This window comes from Simochromis diagramma, unplaced genomic scaffold (assembly GCF_900408965.1).
Source record: "Simochromis diagramma unplaced genomic scaffold, fSimDia1.1 OVJJ01000334.1, whole genome shotgun sequence".
NCBI lineage: Eukaryota > Metazoa > Chordata > Actinopteri > Cichliformes > Cichlidae > Simochromis > Simochromis diagramma.
The window spans coordinates 5,286,257-5,303,186 of record NW_024386764.1 but is presented as its reverse complement, the minus strand read 5'-3'; the positions used below and the strand labels follow the sequence as shown (position 1 = coordinate 5,303,186).

General features: G+C 40.8%; 1 protein-coding gene across 12 annotated transcripts in view; it reads left to right on the top strand.

The window, feature by feature from the left end:
• Window positions 1–16,930, top strand: part of ptprsa (protein tyrosine phosphatase receptor type Sa) — a 223,089-nt gene that overhangs the window by 50,728 nt on the left and 155,431 nt on the right. Inside the window, exon 1 of one of the 12 annotated variants that reach the window (XM_040032819.1) lies at window positions 836–3,069. The exons of the other annotated variants lie outside the window; for them this stretch is intronic. The gene's annotated coding sequence lies outside the window, so the exon portion shown is untranslated. Of the gene's footprint in view, window positions 1–835; window positions 3,070–16,930 lie in introns of those variants that run through there. 12 annotated transcript variants of the gene reach the window in all.

Below are 16,930 nucleotides of genomic sequence, written 5' to 3'. Positions count from 1 at the left end.
GACAGGGAGACAAAGTAGGCATATAAATACAGCTGTGGTCAGAAGGTTACATACACTCATCATGGATATAAATGCCACAGGAACTTCGGACTTTTAATGATTTCTTTGGACTTCTTTTTCCAATAATTAAAAGATTGTACATGATTTAATGACCTTAAAAACACAAATTGGATGCACATGTTTAAAATTAATTAGGATTCCCCCCCAGTATTTGGTTAAATGCCTCTTAGCAAGGCACACCTTGATTAGGCCCTATTGGTATCACACCAACAAACTCTTGGCATCCTTGCATATTTGACCACTCCTCTTGGCAGTGTTGGTAGAGCACATTTAAATTAGTTGGTTTGGTTTGGCAACTTTTAAGCATAGTCATAGTGTACATACTGTAGGTATGCGTAATTCAGAACGTCTAGAAGAAGACTGTCATCCTTAGATGAGGGGAAATTGTTTAGGATGTTCAAAAACACTCCAGGAACCATTTAGCCTCATTGTGCTTTTTTGGTTAAGAAGGGTCTACCTTCAAGCTCCAATCCAGCTTCACATCTAAGAAGTGAAAGTTCATGTTTCTGCACAACAAATGCCATCTTAGCCAAACCTTAACCTTATTACCCTCCTAGGACCTGGCAAAAAATCTGGTAATTCTTTGTTTTTACATTCATCGGTCTCCAATATGCCCAAATATCAAAGAGAAATTAAAAATGCATGCCGTGGAAGAGTTCGGATCTTAGGAGGTTAATGTACCAACCAGTTCACAATAAAGACACACAATCTTTATTATGAATATAAATTCAGGAATAACCATTCTTCTGGCTTTTTTTTTTTTTTTTTGCATGCAAGCATTATCTGTTTGACAACATTGCTAAGCAGCAATTGTGATGAGGATCACCTTCCTTCACTTGGAAGCACAGCAGCTGACAGAAGGAGGGCAGCAGTTTCAACAAGGTTCACCGCTTGTTTCGAGGATCTTCAAACAGTACATGCTGCTATTTGATTCGGAAACAAGAGGCAAACGATTAAACGCTCTCCCCCGAGCACTTGCCACATCTTCCGCTCTTTGAATTTACATGGCATTTATGAACACTCACAAGGAAAACAGAAAAAGCGGGAGTGGGATAGCTGGGGAAGAGGACTCCGGGAGTGGAGGAGTCTCATTATTCTGTTATGGATTGCACATGTCAGGCAGTAAGTGCTCTTTTTATCCTTCCAAAGCACTAGCCTCGGCCACTGAGCGCATTTCCCTACCCAAGTGAAATTTACCATGTTAAGGCTCACGCCACCAGGGGAATGGTGGTGAGAGCTCTGGGTCGCTGTTAAGATTTACCGCCTTGATTAAATAAAGGGCTCTGGTGTGAATAAGAGGCTGAGGGAGAAATCTTCGTAACATAAACACATGTTTTATACTCAACAGTAAATTGATTAGACCCCATCCTTACACAAACACACACACAGACTTTTACACCTCTTTATGGTGTGCTACATGTCACACTGGGTTTTAAACAAAGAACAGAAAGGGGGCAGTGGAGGATTGCTTGTGGCTCAGGGTGGCTTTCTGCCAGTACACAGCAAAGATGTGTCTTCTCAAAAGGGCTTGTTCCCATTTATTACTGCCTGCATACCTTGAAAAGTTCACCCAGGAAAAAAAAATATTATTCCTCTCTTTTTATTTGGGAAGAAGAGGACTCTTATTTGATGCAACGCGCTTCACATATTGTAACACTTCCCAAAAAAACCCTTTTAAATTCAGTCTCATGTTCTTCAAATTTCCAGCCTTTCCTTTAGTCCTTAAAGCTCCAGGAAGGTGCTTTGCCATAATTAGCTGCATTTTGCTGGGATAAAGCATTTTTTTAAACCCACAGCGTAACATATGACAGTCTGAAACAAAGCAAAATATAACTGGTTTTAGCCAAGGACGGAGCAACAATTTTCAGTTTGCAAAGGTAGGTGAGTATGGGGTCAGCTGATTGATGTGCCTCCAGTGTGTGTCTAGGCTCCCTGCTGGATATAGTGGACACCAGCTGGCACTGTTCAAATTCAAATCCTACAAGCCAATCAGGATTGCCTTTTCAACTAAAAGCCAAAGTGATTGGGTGACACCTTGTTTCTATGGTGTGTGTGTGTGTGTGTGTGTGTGTCTGTGTCACACTTTATCACAATGACAACACTTATTTCGACTTTTTCACTGGTCACTCTAATACAGTTTTAAAATAACTATGCTGATCGTTTTTGCAGGTTATGTGGGCTGATCTACACTGAACATCCACACATATGGAGAAAAGGTCAATTTGATCTACAGTTAGACTAAGAACGGTTTTACAATAACCTGTGCTCTTCATGTTGTTAAAAGCGTTTCATGTAAATGCATGTGTTTGCCTCTTCTTAGTCCTGCCACTGCAGCCCAGATTTGTAAACCCAAAGATCAGCAGCAGTAACTGGTTTCGTTACAGGCCACTTTGTGTTATGATTTCCTACTAACGTGCATGAACGCACCACATGGTGCGATTTACGATGTAGGAGAAGTCAAGAGACGAAGTTTATGAGGCGGCATTGAACGCAGCACAGGACTCCCTACGTTTTTTTCCCCCCCTCCGCTTCATAGGGGAGGGAGAATGTGGGGGGCTGTTTGACTCCTGTCTCCCCACCCCCAGCCCGTACGGAATGGCTTTAGGAAGAAAAGAATCCAAACCTGCAACTCGGAGATAACGAGATACACACCAATAAAGAGATACACATTTTGAGATCCGCGCGCGGCGGTGTCGCGCACGGATTATTATAGGGCATTTTATTTTTCTTTCACTGAGGAGATTCTGGTTTGGAGCGTCTGATCTTGGGGGGAAGGAATACAAATGTACGGAGAATAAAAGGAGTATTTCATACGTGCTCTCTTCGCTAACAAATGACTGGCGCTGGAGAAAGTGGAATATAGTGTTTTTTTTCTGCCGCAGGAGATTCAACGTAACTGTTTTTATTTGCTCTGAGGGAACTGACCGCTTACCCCAAGCATACGGATTTAAAACCTGTCCCCAGGGGTGGGGGGGATAGTCTCAAAAGTACTTTTCTCACGCCGCTGAAGTGAGTGCAACTTTTTTCTCCTTCTTAACTCTTCTTAATGCTTGAAATCAGTTCAGGTGAAAGGTGCGAGACCTAAGAGTGGGCTCCGTCTATATCTGTATGTTTATATATTTTCAGCTTTGCTGTGATTTTGTATCTCAGCTCGCTGGAGTAACCAAGAAGAGATGCTAATTTTAGTCCGTTTTTTCTCTTTCAACATGCTTTTATAAATAAATCTTCCGTGAATAATTTTGTTTTAACGTTCAAACTGAAAAACAAAACTTTAACATCTTTGTTTTTTTAGTGAACTTTCTAACGATGGGGCTCTGCTTCTGTAGCATCTGAAGATAAAATGCTTCTGTTACTTGCTCGCCTGTAGAGGGTAACCGTTAATCAGTAAGTGTAATGCTTGGCAGTATAGTCAAAGTAACGGAATATTTAAGTATTTTGATAGTACTTAAATGTTTAAGTAACTTTCCTATTGAAATGTTAGAGCGTGTTAAATGGTTACTGTAGGATTTACATTAAAAAGTACCAGGTGCCTTTTAATACCCCTCCAACACTATGGCAGTGTGAAAACGTATGGATAGTGGAATCATGGTTTGGATACATTTCCAGGCAAGACCTTTGATGTTGTTCTTGTTCCTCTTATCATCCTCCTAATCATCACCATTAATATTATTTGTCCAAGATGATTTCCAGGTCATCTTAATTTTTATAACATTTGAGGCTAAACCTTTTCCAAGGCAACGACCTTCACCAGAGAACACTGTCACCCTCCTCACCCCCAGTGCTCCCACTCTAACAGCAAATGAAAAGCAAAAAAACAAAAGATTAGTACCTCTGCTGCTTTTTCAAATGGATTGTGTGGAAAATATGAGCTCAAATAGAGAGGTTTTGATTCTTGATGTTAGTGGTTATTGAGGCAGTGAACTATGTGGGAAGTTTTCAAAGTTCAGAGGTGAGATGCGCCTTTGCTCTGAGGGAACGAATTCAGTCATGTGGACCTGTTATTGCTACTTACAGAATGTTTTATCCCATTTCACTTCTCGCTTCACTTAAGACAATTTTCCAATCTGATGCATAATTAATAAGCTCTGTTTAGTCAAGCAAAAAAAAGAAAGAAAGAAAGAAAACACATGATAAAACCCCCCTTTTTTGTAAATCAAACTCATCAGTCCTGCATTCCAGCATTCAATCAGCCTGCTAACTCAAATAAATAAACCCATTTGTCTTATGATGAGAGTCACATGTCTATTGTCAGTAGCAAGAAGGAGTCTTGTCCTTTAGAGTAATTGGACAACACGTAAACCAAGACGCTGCATGTCAAGTGTGTTCTGGATTCTTAATGTGGCTTTAATTGAACAATTTATCACCCCTGATCACTGTCAAATAACTGGGCAAGAAAGACAACAGGCAATGAAAATGCCAAGGATTAAGCTGGCAGGCATATCCCGCTAAGCGTGACCAGTGTGTCTGTCACAGCAGCATCTGCAAGGTGCTGTTTTATTTAATTTAGCCGATTTATTTATTTTTTGTATATAGAAATCACAAGTCAGTGCCTGCTTGAGTGGCACTCTCCTAAGAAGTGGCAACGCATAGCGGGGGAAGGAAGGGGCCACGAGAACATTACATCCTTGAAAAACTTCTTTTATTGGACCAAACTTTTGATTTCTCCCCGGAGCTCCTTTCCCTACACTTGGAAGAAAAGCTAATTGAATTGTGCCCCGGATATGATGCTTTTTTTTTCCTCCCCCAAGTATGGAGGTCTTGCAGAAGTGTCCTCCTCAGGGTTTTGAAATTCATTTCCTTTGCAATTTATTACTTTCTGAGCTGTTTTTCTTTATTTCCCCTACCTCAACAGTAGGGTGTATTCTCTCCATTTTTGAAAGCATCAAAGTGGAGAAGAGAGAGAGATCCAAGATAGCTACAGGCGTTGCATGTGATGAGTTATTCAGCCGTGTATTTTACTTGAGGTAATTGAACTTTTTAATCGTCTTTCTTTAATATTTTTTTACATTTTTGACACATGACCGGCTTAAACACTGTGGTAATCAATTTTCATAGCACAAGCAACACTCTTGATGCCTTAAGACGCTTTTATTGTTTGACTTTCCAAATGTGGTGCTGAAATTGAAACTCACAACCATCAACATTTATTCAAGTTTTTTTTTTTTCTTCTTTTAAAAAAAAGAGTCTATCTGTTACTTGCAAATACAATGTTTATTTTTGATCCTGGGGTGCAGTCGATGAGTGCTTGAAGTTTGTCACCCCCGATGCATCGGGGTATATGAAAGTATATGAAAAGCAGGTACATCATCTGGAGGCCAGAGATCACTAACCTCGACCAAGGCCAGTACTCAAATTAAACATCATCATTTATTTAAAAATATTGCGCGGACACATTGAGTAGCATTATACATCAGCCCACAATTATGCTCATTACAACCCTGCAACACGCTTACATTCTGAAGCAACCGATGTTACTCGCACACTACCATAAGTGGGGCTCATTAATGAAGTATTTCTACTGAGAAACCAATGTAAGTCATCCATTGGTTGATTAAGGAGGCATGGTAACATTTGTTAGCTACTGGGACGCCCCCTAAAGATCGTCCGTTATGCAGCTGTCTGCGACACAACCTCTCAAGCTGGTGCTGATGTGACTAAATTTCCAGGATATACACCAAAATGCATTAAGCTGTTTCTTTGCCCATATGCCACCTCTCTAGTCAGTTTAATGAAAATCGGCCTAGCAGCATTTGCATAATCCTTCTCACAGACAAATAGACAAGCTGGTACAAAAACATAACCCCTATGGTAGAGGTAATAAAAACTGTGACCCAGTTCCACTGGCAGCCACACAAGCTCATGCCTTAATACTCCCTCCACCATGTTTGACAAATGATGTTGGACATGTTTAGATTATGAATCCTTCCTTCCCTTCTCTTCTTAACATTCAGATAAGTTTATTTTAGGTTCTCTAAGAACTTTGACCTTATGATATACCTTTTGATATGCCTACCTCCGTAAGAGACTTCTTTCATCTTATGGTCTTGCTAAGGCTTTATTTTTATTTTTTAAATAAAAATCAAACAGCAGAACCTGAAAAAAATACTTTGCTTGTTATTCATTTGTCTCTGTTTTAGGCTGTAAAATAAAGCAGACTTATCAGAGAGGGAGAGCTTTGTTAGGCTCTCACTTTGATAGACTTACTTTTGTCAACACCTCTTTGGACTTTGTGCATTACCACCGTATTTAGTTTCATTGAACAGCTTCTAAACACAGTTAGAACTATCCCACACCATTTGTCATGATGAAACAAGGAAACTGTCCACACATGTTCAAGAACCTATTAAAACACAGAGAGTGTGCAAAAAATGGCTCAAATTTCCTCACATTTAATCACCTTGAATTAAAGTTGGTTGGTTGGACTTTATTTACTTTACTTCATTTGCAAGGTTGTAAAATATTTAGCAGTTATGACAAAACCAAAGCATCAATCAACGCATTTATTTTACTCAAGAGGACACAACGATATCACACACTTAATTTGTCTATTTTTTTTAGGCTTTTAGGACCACTTTCTTACTAGCCTGTGCCCTGTTTATTTTATTCAAATCCAAATTAGCAGAGTTTTGGTGGCATCGAGTGCTTTGAAATTATTCACATTGCACTTGACGCAACAACACAGTTAATAACAGCTGCTCTAAAGTGACTGTTGCGGTAGAGAGAAAGAGAGAAATGCGGCACGTTATGCAGAGGCGCTGTTGCACTCACAGCTAATTGTGTTTATTCATTTTAATTTGCTCCGAGTGCTAAATCAGTGCTCTTCTAGCGACACGAGGTGCAATTAGCTCGACTGTGAAAACAGGAGGCAGTGTGTCTTCTAAAGTGTCCCCTCCTCTCCTCTTTGATTTGTGTATTATCCATCCTTTGTCCTTCACATTTCTTCCTACTTAACCAGGCTGGAGACGCACTCGATAAAAGTAGCATCTAACCGCTTCATAGTGTGAGCGTCACCGTGCAAACAGTGGGAAGATTACATAACTTGTCGCAAAACTAAAATTCAATTTGTTTTTAGAAAAAAAAGAGGTGTCATTGGGTTTTTTTGCCAAGTTTTTAATGGGTCATATATTAAGGAGATGTGCAGTTTAAGGAAATTTTAATGCATTAAAGTACTTGTTTTGCAGGTAAAGTGTTGGGGTTCTGTATTTCAAAGTAAAGGGGTCACATTTGGGCATTGAACTGTAGCCTATTAGTTGTATGGTTTCACCAATAATAAAAAGTTATTACTGAACCCTCTTAGCCTGAAACAGCGATATATGCCTATAAGTCTATGTTCATATACAACTGTAAGACAAAGCAGACTGTAGGGCAAGAGAATACATGGTGGCTGTGTAAAGGCAAACAGCTCTTTATGTTTTTGGCACTCTTTGTTGTTTTGTTGCATGATGAATGTTTGCAAAAACCCCACAGCATATCTTTGTCCGCATCGCTTTTTCTGCAATGTGTGGTGCACTGCATTACATACCATGTACCTGTTTTTGAGTTTTGAAACAAGTCAGATCAGACCTCTGTTTGTGCAGGCCCAGTTACCAAGAAACACCTTCTGCTTTCCTGAGAGAGAGAGAGAGAGAGAGAGAGAGAGAGAGAGAGAGAGAGAGAGAAAACAAGATAAAAAGATAAGTGCAAACTGCAGGTTGGCAGTTTTCTAGAAGATCTCTTCAATTCACTGGATCCTCCTGTTTTCGACTTGTCCACAGGTGGAGACACACGAGACTTGTGACTTGCAGAGAATGTTTGACTATTCGCTCAGACACCATTGTTTGGATGCCTTAGGTCTAAAGTTTGTAGCTCAATTCCCTTTAGAATTTTGTTCCGAACTGGCGGGGAACCCCCAAAAGTCACAGTTTACCCACCAACTGAAGTCTAAAGGTTACCACTCCAAAGAAAGCCATCAATGGATTTGAACAGAGATGACACAGGTTGAGAGGCATGGGGCCAGATAAGACAAGGCTGTGATAACGTGTGTGAACTCAGCAGCATTGATCTGTTTCTGGCTGACTTTAAGTCCCCTTTGCATCTTGGCTGTCTCTTGGGCTCCTCTGGTGTTTTCTCATCCTTGGTTTTCTTCATGCCTCTGTCTTCTTCACTTAATTTGTTTCTTTCCATCAGAAATCATTCCCCATTTTCCTATTTAGTTTTCTGGCTTTTGACACAACTCCAAACTGTCCAGGTGTAAAATACCAGGGATTAAGATAAGATTCAAAACTCTTCTTTTTCTCTATGTGTCACTCGTGCATATTTGAATCTGTATGTCACACCTTTTCTTTTTTCCTGATTGCATTGCTTTTTTTAAATTTATCATATCATTGGCACATTTATACCTGAATATTATATTTCCTAGAGATATGCCTTAGTTGGAGAATGTGCAGTCATATTATTGTGTTGTATGCAGAGGTGAAGGTAGACCGTCGTGAACGTACTAATCTCTGCCAGACTATCTGCTAAAGCTTTTGAGAATACATAAGCACACTGCAACCTCCCCAGCTTCCTGCCCATCCCGTTTGGTTCCACCAGGTTTTAGAAAAATGATTCGCTTCAGCTCCTTCTGATGAAGTGACAGTAATCTGCTTTTGACTACAAGCAGGAGCAGACCTTCTGTTGATGCCTGCTACTTTCTCATACAGTTCAGTCTCGTGTAAGATGTAACACCCTTGAACAAGCAAAGCGCCTGAGAGAGAAAACTGTACTAGACAGAGTTTTTACACAAACACCAGTTTACTCTCATTTCCCTATGGCCCTGAACCCATCCCCTTTTATAGTTATAGAGTTAATGTGAACTCCTGCCTCATGGTGAGAAGTAATTAACAGTCTGTGACAGCCTACAAATGGGTGTGTCTGGTCCTGTCTCTCTGCCTGCATCCCCTATGGGGGTCTCCTGATGCTTGCTGTTGGGCTGTTCCTATGTTAAGTGTGATTACCAGCTGGCTTCTCCCAGATTGATGCACTGAGGTTCCCCTTGGGGTGTTTGCCTCCTTCTCGTCTTTGCAAAATAAGTCTGGCAGGAAAGGCTGTCCTGTGCCCTGGCAGTTTGACCCCTGTGAGGTTTTACACAGGGGTGGTAGCCTGTTTATGTTTGTGTGTGTTTGGGGAGGTTAAACCTGACGGATTCAAACAGGTTGCAGTTAGCTCATTTAAACCCTGCTCTTGTAGGCCATTCGATGGGGCACATTTGACTGTCTGCACAAAACATCTGAGAACTAGTTTTAAAAAACAATGTAGTTTGAGTCAGTTTGAGCTTTGTAAGGTAAAAACTTTTCTAACACTTCACCAGGAATGTGTCTACCATCTTGTCTGTCCATTTAAGAATGTTTTAACTTAACATACTTAATGTCTTTTTGCACTCAGCATTCATAACCACATTTAATTTCGCTACTGGTGCTTTGCTGAATGGACAGTCTAACTTGTGCTTCACTGACAAAGACTGATTGATTTGTTAATGTTCTGCATCGTCCCTCCATTTCTTACAAACTCCTCCAATTACATATACAATTGATAGAGTAAGCAACCAGTATGATGAGACCAGCTTTTATATAAATGTGCCAAAATCGAACTTTTTTGCATTTGGATCAAGCTTTAGCTTGAGAATAATGCTGCAGCATCTTTCTTCTGAAAACAACCTGGATTTGATGTTGAAAAGGCTGCACAATGCACACACAAAATCCAAACAGTATGCAGTTATTGTTGCATTTATTGCTAATTGAAACCGTGTTAGTGTATTCATACATTAGCAGAGCATTGTTGAACCTTTTTTTTTATTCTAAGGGTCACAGCTTTAACTAATTCACGCCAAACATGGGCTTATCCCAGGTTGTTGCTCCAGTGTGGTGTTGTAATGAGATGTGAGTGGGTTTGTGTGTGCATGTGTGTGCATGTGTGTGCTAAAAAGCTGTTAATCCGCTGCTGCTTATTGTGCAGACACAGAAAGCTCAAGGCAAGATGGCTTGGCACCATTCAGATGACTCACCCCCCACCCCCATCACCACCACACCCCATCTGTGTCCCCACCACTACCACCACCACCACCCCATCCTTTTGTTCCTGCCCTCTCCACCACATGCACAACCTCACCCAAACTTTAGGGGACATCTGTTACAAGGGGAAAAGAGAAAAGGAGCGGAAAGGGAGGGAGGAGGAGAGCGCAAGGAGGTACTCTTAGCTAAGGGGTGGCGGGTGAGGGATGGAGGTTGCAGAGAAACACGTGTAATCAGGGTAGTGGGGGTTGTCATAGAGTAGAGAAAGGGGAGTGGGGTAGCTAAAGAGGAGTAGGCAGATAATTGATGGATGGAAGTAATTGTGTGTAATGCAAGCAACGAAACATGGGCCTCTGGGAAAAAGAGAGATTGAGAGGGAGAAAGAGAGGAAGCTAGTGAATTGCAGTTGGGGGGGTTAAAGAGAGGAAAGGGAATAATGAAGAGAGGCAGTGTGCAAAAATTAGGAGGCTAGGGAAGAGGAGAGAGAGGTAGGGAGAGAATGAGAAAATGAATAGAGGGAGCATGCTTGAAGAGAGGGAAGCAGGAAAAGCAGAAAAAGGGAGGGGGCTGCCGTTCCGTTGCATCATGCAGTGTGAGCTGGGGTTAAGAAGGAGTAACTACCTGCCTGTCAGGCTGATTGTTCATCCCTATGCATCAGGGGATACACGTCCTGGTTTATGAGAAATGGTGCAGATTCACTATGTGGGCCACTTAACCACAGAAAATGGCTGCATGTGCATCACTGGGAATACAAGCAGCGCTGGCAGTTTGGGCATTCTTCAGTGGTGATGATTGCTATAGATGCAGATGATGCTATCGCTTCCCTTAGTACAAGGAGGCCGTTATTAGATATTCTCATTTTACGCACTCTGTTTGCAGTCTGGCTCACTGGAATCATTTGTTTTGTATTAATAATCCCCCTACCACAACAAACCCCTTCCATCCAAAAGTCCGATCATCAGGCTTCCTCAATAATTACAACTTCTGCAGCCCGGGCGCCTTTTCAAACGGCACACTGCCTCATCTTTCAGTGAAATGGAAACAAAGCCTATGTGCTCCAGTCTTGATACACAAATTACAGCGTGCCAGTGGCATGTCAAAGAGAAAGAAGACAGCGAAGGCACCAGAGGCAAAATGCATCGAGTTTCCTCTCACTTTCTCACAGTGCAACACAAGCTTGTCTCCCAGACGGGGAAGAAAAGTTTGTCAAGCGCATCACGGTGGAGAGAGTAAAACCTTCCCCAGCCCCTGGGAAGATAGAAGGTGACATTTGTATGTAAATGGAGACAGACACTCTCCACTGTATTCCAGCTGACAGGAAACAGAGTGGGCAACCTGGCGTTTTCTTTTCTTTTTTGAAAAGTTGAAGATTTTGTTGTTTCTCTGACATTTGTTTTCTGCTTCAAAGATGAATACCAAAAGAAAAAAAAAAACTTTACACAGCGTGGTTGTGTTTATAAGGAAATGCTCTTGTGCAGCTGTCTCACAGATACACATGTGTACACACACACAAATACACAAGCAAAGACTCAGTTTTTAACTGTTCCTTTAATCTACATACAGGTAGGTTTCTTTGTGTTTTTATGGTCTAAGGTCCAAGCATTGGCAGATTAATGGAAGTTGTTGCCTGGTTTTTATCACAGGCTGCTTTCTTTGGTTGATGCAGGTTTTATAGATTCAGAGATCAAAATAAATTAGGGCTGGAAAAGAATGAAGAATAAACCAAGCAATCCCAATTGGGCTGTAGCACCTGCAGTGGCTGGCCTCCTAATTAACTCTCGAGTCTCGGTGTCGGAGAAGATAATCCTGATTAAAAAGTGATTGAGATTGGAGGAAGAATGACAGCAGCCCAATCAGAGATACCAGTCATGGCTGGGGAGATTAGCACCAGGGTGGTGGTGGGGAGGGGGGTTACCCCCTTGCTGCTGTCGCCCTTTTGTTTGTAGATCAAATCCAGGGCAGAATAACAGATTTTTTTTTTTTACTTCTGATTTTTGTACCACAGGGAAGATTGTCTAAGACACCGAACTGTCTTATAATTTTTGTGTTTTTCTTCGTTGTAGTTTTGATGATACAGAGCAATACAGAGTAGCTCGTTACTTATTATATGAAAACTTATTTTCTGTCGCTAAGATAAACGAAAAAAAAAATGCTTTAATGATTGCAATTTAAGTAGTGTTTATTGCAGACTTTGCTCTGTCATTTGCTTAGGCTATATAGCTATATAGATGAGACAGCTAATTTGGCATCTTAGGCATGTTTTCGGGAGCAGAATTTAATTGAGGTGAAGGTGTTTCTCTGGGATTTCCTGGTTGGTATAAACACATCTGACACCTGTGGTCTAAAATCAGTGATCAGAAAGTTGATTTTGAGACAGAAATTCAAATAAAGCACTTCAGTTACTCTGGAATAGACTGAAGTATTTTTCCTCTTGAGTGTCTCTGAATGTCATTGCATGTGTAGTCTAAGAAGGCTGTTTAAATCTATCCAGTTTAAGGTGTAAAATTTAAACACCTGTTAGGTTATCTGGTGAAAGACGGAATCAGAGTAGGAGGAATGTTTATGGATTTTCTTTTTAAGGGGAAACAAATAAAGCTGTTATCAGAGTCTATTTGTCGTCGATGTGAGAAGATAGCGAGGGGGAAGCAGAGCCAGCACTGCTCAGATTCAGCTTGCAGCCTGATGCCACCAAGTGGGAACTAGAAGAGAAATACACTTCAGAGACAGGGAGACATCATATATTCCTACATGACGATATCACGACCAGTGTCATCCAACTTAAATCTCACCATACAGCAGTGAAATGATCAAGTTTTCTCAGGAAAATCTGAAGTGAGATTTACAAAACCATATTTCATGTTGTATCTGAGTGATGTCCCTCATCTGCAGCAATGATGCTTCTTGTCCACTCCTCTCATTCTGTCTTTCAGCCAAAGGGATAGATGGGAGTTATTTGGTGATAAATCCAGCCCCTGTCCCCACCCCTTAGGGCAGCCCCTGTGACATTTGTCATTATACCCTAATCTGTAGTCTCAACAGGGTGCAGGATAGGCCTGAAAGCATGAAAGGGAAGACAGAAGTGGGTTTGGCATGGAAATAGGGGTTGCTGTTCGCAGTCCCATCATAGTTGCCCTTGGGTTAGTGTAGTGGAAAACCAGGGAGAGACTGAAACAATAAAAGCAAATGACAGTGAGTTTGGTGTGTGTGAGAGTGAAAGAGAGACAGGCAGCGAGACTGCGGGCTGAAGGGAAATGGAGACAGCAGTTTAGAAACAGGAGGTAGATGGAGAGCAGTGGGTCTCCCATTTTCATGGAAATAAAGGAGCACTAATGAATTTGAACGAGTGCCCTCCAGGGATATACCATAAGGGCAAAAATAGGAAGAAGCAGATTGGGGTTTAGGAGCTTTTTAAACTACAGCCAAACTGTCTTTTAGCACACAGGGGTGCACCCAATTCTGCAATCACTAAGATGGCCGCCACCCCACTTGCCAACTGCCGAGGGATAGACCCGTGCCAGGACCCAGAGAGGATTTGGTGCCAAAGGAGATGTGTCTAACTGGGCAGACTACATTACCTCCCTCGGCCAACACCTATCTAGCTCAGTTTTATTTACCTCGTTTGTGCAGCATTGTGCGTGTTTGTTTTGACACATTGCTGTGTAACAGTATGTGGTACAGTGGGCCTATTTTGTAGTATAATATAGTAGTAGCTGCAAATGTTGATTAAGGGATAGCTTTCCCTTTGTAGTAGCCCAGAGAGTGTTAAGTTTAAATTGCATTTAGTGACAGGCCCATGAGTATTTGGACAGTGACACAGTTTTTGTGTCACTGTCCTGTAAACCACCATAGTGGATTCAAAATCAAGATGTAAATGATCTGATTTCAGCTTTAATTCAAAGGGGTACAGTATTCCATTAAGTTTTCAGCAAATATGATCATTTTTATACATCTACAATCAAAAGACAGTGTTATGAATGTAAATATAGACAGGTTTAAAATGGGTTACAAACAACTCAAGAACAGGAAGTTCTTGGTTTATTTTTTGTAAGAAAGCAAATGCACCTGTCTAACTGAGATGTAATCAAGATTCATTTGTACCAGAATGATGGAAAAAGAAAGGTATTTAGAAGGAAACACCTTATGGTCCAAAGCATACCACATCATCTGTCAAACATGATGGAGGCAATGATATGGCCTGTTATGAGCATTTTTGGCTGCCACTGGAACCGGGTTACTAGTGGTTATTGATGCTGTGGCTGCTGATAGAAGTAGCAGGATGAATTCTGTTGTGTACAAGACTATACTCTGTGCTCAGATTCTGACAAATGCTGCAAAACTGCTTCACACTGCAAATGGATAATGACCCAAAGCATTCTGCAAAGCAACCCAAGAGTTTCTCAAACATTTATCAAAAATAGTATATTCTTCAGCTGCCAAATCAGTTACCTGACTCCAACCCAACAGAGCATACTTTTACTGAAGACAAGTTACTGAAGTTAGTGAAGACAAAGTGAAGGCAGAGAGACCCACAAATAGCAGGAACTGAATGTGGCTGCAGGACCGGCCTGGTAGAGCATTTCAGGGGAGGAAATAAAGCATTTGGTGATGTCATGCAAATGCAAATGATTTTCATCCAAGTATAAAAACAGTCCTCATATTTAGTCTTTAAAAATGCAGAACCGTGTATTAATACATTCCTAAACTGCTGGTGCAATGAGTTTGCTACCCACTTGAGTTAAAGCTGAACATCCGCATTTAAATGACACATTGACTTAAATTTCACTGTAGTACTTTCTGATACTTTTGGACCATAATATATGAGCAGTTTACACCAAACCCCACATTTAATCATCAGTTTTTCATCTGAACAATGTTAGAAGTCTTGGTTATCCATGGAGCCGACATTTAACAAAGGTTTTAGTACTCAAAGGACTCTGAGTTTGCCTGGAGTCTGCACTTACATACCTTATCTATCATTTTTACAACGTGTTGTTTTACCACACGAAGAGACCAACTGCTGCCTGTGGCATCTACCCCCATGTAGAGGTAATGGTCTTGCCCCCAGGCCGTGAGCCTAGCCAGTTAATAATGAAGTGGGCCCCTCTATTGTAAATCACAGAGGGAACTTGTTTGGCTGGTGCCTTTGGGAGCATTGCTTATGAGTAGCATTATGTTATGAATGGCAGTCTCCCCTCAGTGCAGGCAGACGATCAGGGAAAGAAGGAAAGCAGCTTTGAACGTGATGGATGGTGGGATCTTAATATTTAAGGGTTACCTATTATGGTCATTTTAGCTGAATTTTGATATGTAGGCATTTCTTTTAAGACTTCACTAGAGTACATATAGTATTCACAGTTCAATCCTCGTTTAGCTTAAACTGGCTCCCTCACTTTATCCTGTATGAAATTGTTTTAGCTTCTTTTAAGCCTTTCTCCCAAAAGGGCGCATTTTTTCTTTTCTGATTATCTGCAGAGCCCAGTGTTTCTTAGCATTGCCTTTACTCTTGCTATGTTTTCCCCAGAAAACAAAGTTTAAACCTTTTAAGAAAGGTTAACCTTCTAAGTAAGCAATGAAGATTAAATGCAACTCATGTATACAATACAAAAGTGGACAGCACAAATGTACGGAGAAGCTAAAATTACAGCAGGATATCTCTGACTGATAAATATTAGACTGGCACACTGTGGAACATGACAGTCTTAGTATGCATTATTGTCATTTATTATAAATGAGTATTATTATTGTTATTATACTCAAGTATTATTATACCTTTAAAGTACTTTTAAAGACGGGCTGTTTCCTTGGAATAAACTGTGGAGGTGCCTTGAAGACACAACCACTGGAAAACCGTGCTGCGCTGATGGCAGCGTGTTTGAAACAGAGCTCTTGAAAGCACATAACAATTACTTTCACACAGCAGAAAAAATCAAAAAAGCAGAATAGGTCCCCATCAAAAGAGAAACTGAAGAACTGAGACTTGAAATGTTCTGTCATATCTGTGTGCAGTCTGAATCGGTCTCTGTTTTATCCCTGTGGGATATTGGTATTTTCATTCAATATAAGGCTTGGGTGAAAAACATATAGCGCTTTGAGCCAGCAGATACATGTGTGATGCAGAGCTACTCAATTTACTCTATGCTCATTTTGCATTGGACCCATGAGATATAGACACCCTGTATCTCAGTGTTGATGGGTTTGAAAACCTTGGTTATAAACCTCAGAATTGCTCTAAATCACATGAGATTGCATTGAGTAATTACAATTTTAAGCTTTACTTTATCATCGGTCCATATGCACGCTTCTCCTCTTAATCACACAAGTGTGCATAATATCTCTTTCTCTGTCTCTCTCTTTGCTCTTTTTTGTTCTCCTGCTTATTTCCCAGCAAGGCAAATAAATAATTTTAGGTGTCATTGATTGCTTCCCAGTGCTGAGTATTCAAAGCAGGGCAGTATTTGACCCACACTGAACCCGATGCTAAGCAGAGGGATGTGAATGGTTAGCTGATGCTGGTTTTGTTGTAAACAAGAGTATACTGGTGGTGGCCGATGGCTGCCTTCTCTAGTCCTACCAGATGTTTCCTCCTCTTAAAACATAGTTCTTCCTTCCCACTCTTTGTAACTTTAAAAAACCGACAAAATCAAGAGTCACATCTTCATAGCACTAACAAAATAAATACATTTCCATGGCCTTGGGGCTAATATGTAAATTAATTGTGTACAAAGTAAAGACATGCAAACTTTCGAGAAAGGTGGGAAAGTGATTTTTTTTCCCCTCTATGCAGTAAGCAGTGAAAGTGTGATATTTTTGTTAAATTGCCCCTTGCATGCTGACAGCCAAGC